Source organism: Sinocyclocheilus anshuiensis, unplaced genomic scaffold (assembly GCF_001515605.1).
Source record: "Sinocyclocheilus anshuiensis isolate Anshui unplaced genomic scaffold, SAMN03320099.WGS_v1.1 scaffold1543, whole genome shotgun sequence".
Lineage (NCBI taxonomy): Eukaryota > Metazoa > Chordata > Actinopteri > Cypriniformes > Cyprinidae > Sinocyclocheilus > Sinocyclocheilus anshuiensis.
In genome coordinates this window covers 1,289,221-1,291,687 of record NW_015551074.1, presented here as the reverse complement: position 1 = coordinate 1,291,687, position 2,467 = coordinate 1,289,221, and the positions used below count along the sequence as shown (strand labels likewise).

General features: G+C 38.3%; 1 pseudogene; it reads left to right on the top strand.

The window, feature by feature from the left end:
• The window catches only part of LOC107662241 (glutamate receptor ionotropic, kainate 2-like), a 54,639-nt pseudogene that overhangs the window by 17,960 nt on the left and 34,212 nt on the right, over positions 1 to 2,467 (top strand).

The window sequence follows — 2,467 nt, the reverse complement described above, 5'->3', positions numbered from 1 at the left end:
AAAAAAAAAAAAGAGAGAGAGAGAGAGAGCAGGTGATCGTAACAATATTAAATAAATATTATATAATAAATATTAGCAAATTTTTTTTATGAAATTATATAAATATTCAACAGTTATATATTTTATAAATAATTATGAATATAATTACAGAAATTATTACAACAATGAGATTTGTTTGTTTAAATGTGCTGAACTATCATGAAAATAATTTAAATATTATGTTCTGTACATTGAGAGTGAGATGTGAGCTGTAATTCTCTGATTAAAGGGGGCTCGTCCGGGATCAGGGTTGGAGATGGAGATGTTTTGGTACGATTCACCCACACAGCTTCATCTAGAAGAAACATCGCAAAACACCTACATCTGACAAGACGTCTGTCTCGTTTCTTACACACACACACACACACACACACTCCTACACACACTCGTCTGAACGTGTCGTCTCATTCGCAGCTCTCAAAGCTTGTGTCTCGTCAAGTCAGTTTGTGGGCAGTTCTATATTGATGAGTTGCAGATGTCCAACTTTTCGGATTCAGATCTGTTTTCCATCATCTGGTCCCTTAAACAAACATGCATTTCTGTCATGACAACTCTCGTAGGGATTGGCATGGTAATGTACATGACAATGTTAATGTATTTGGTCTTGGCGGAAAAGATCTGCTACGCTGCTGCTCCGGCAGAGCAAGTACCGAGACTTAGTACTGCCAATACATCCACAAGATGCTGCTGTGAGCATGTAAGAAATACTGCTGCTGCACATATAACACATATGAATAACTCCCATATAGCATACATGAATCACCCCGTAGCAGATCTATACAGGTGGAGCTGGGGAAGGTGGAGGGTTTCTGAAGTGAAACTGCTACAGCAAACAAAAGCCAGGTATTTGAATATTAAGCAGTAAGCTCATTGGCTACCGATACAGGAGAGAACCAATCGGCTGCCATGTGACAATGATGTCACCAGGTCAGATTGAGCTAGACCTATCGGACTGCACCATCTAGAGTTTCATGCCAGAACTCTGTATTTCTTTCTTCGAAGTGCTGAAGTCGTGTGTGAGTCCCTAGGTTGTAGAGCGCTGCACTGTGTGTTTGTGGGATGTGCTGTCAGATTCGGATCTGCTGTAGTAGTGCTCTGTTGTGTCCCACAGGCCTCATCCGCCTGCAGGAGCTCATTAAAGCTCCATCCAGATACAACATCCGCCTGAAGATCCGACAGCTCGCCGCAGACACCAAGGACGCCAAACCTCTGCTCAAAGAGATGAAGAAAGCTAAGGAGTTCCACGTCATCTTCGACTGCAGTCACGAGATAGCCGCCTGGATCCTCAAACAGGTGAGAGCTCTGCTCGGAAACACCGCTTTTGAAAACTCACACGAGCCCTCTTTAATGTCTGCGCTGAGACAGACCTTTGCTTCTCTAAAAAAAAGACAAATTCTTAAGAATAAATTACTTCTTATTTTCTAACTTTAAAGTTAAGAACATTTTGTATTTCCAAAACATGTGCGGTCTTCTGTCACTTCTGACCGGAGAATTTTACATTTTGAATTTTTTTAAATCTTAGTAACAAATAAATAAATTACGTTTTAAAATTTTTTAAATCGTAGCTTCATCGGAATGGTATGAAATCTGCATGATGACTTTTATGGCACTTGGTATGTGAACACACAAAAAAATTGAGGGCATGATTTGAAAAAGCTAAGTGGTCGTAAAAAAATGGTCAAAAATGACAGACCATAGAAAATGAATGGGAAATGGGGAAAAAAATCGAAAATACAGAAAAGTTTTGTGTGTACAATCTACAAATCCCCCACAATGCAGAAAAAAATTGTACAGCAATGAAGGGGTGAAACTCTAAAACATCTAGAGTGCAAAGTCAACACACACACGCACGCGGGCGGACGGACGGACGGACGGACGGACGGACACACACACACACACACACACACACACACACACATGAACTGGTGTGACTGTAACACTGCAACTATGTAAAATAAAATCAATAATTCAACTACAATGCAGTAAAAAAAGTGGACAGCAAGGAAGGGGTTACACTAAAACATCAAGAGTGTAAAACAGATACATCCACTCACACACATACACACTCACAGACACAGACACAGACAAACAGAATTATACATACTCAAATGAATTGGTATGGCTATAACCATATAGCCAAAATGAGTCAGAAGACTGAAATAAGAGGTTAAAATCAGATTAAGTTCTGATAAAGCATTCCTGTTAATTTTTGTTACATTTTTATAGAATTTTAATGTTTTGTGTAACAAAATGCTTTCTGTGTTCAGGTTTGAATGTAGTAATAATAATGCAAAAACCTGCACTTCAAATCAACATTTAAATCAACAAAAAATATAAACCTTGACAAAAAGTATTCTTTGATAATGCCTTAATATACATTTAAATCCACAACCTAATAAAAGTAAACAATTATGTATAAAAACAACTA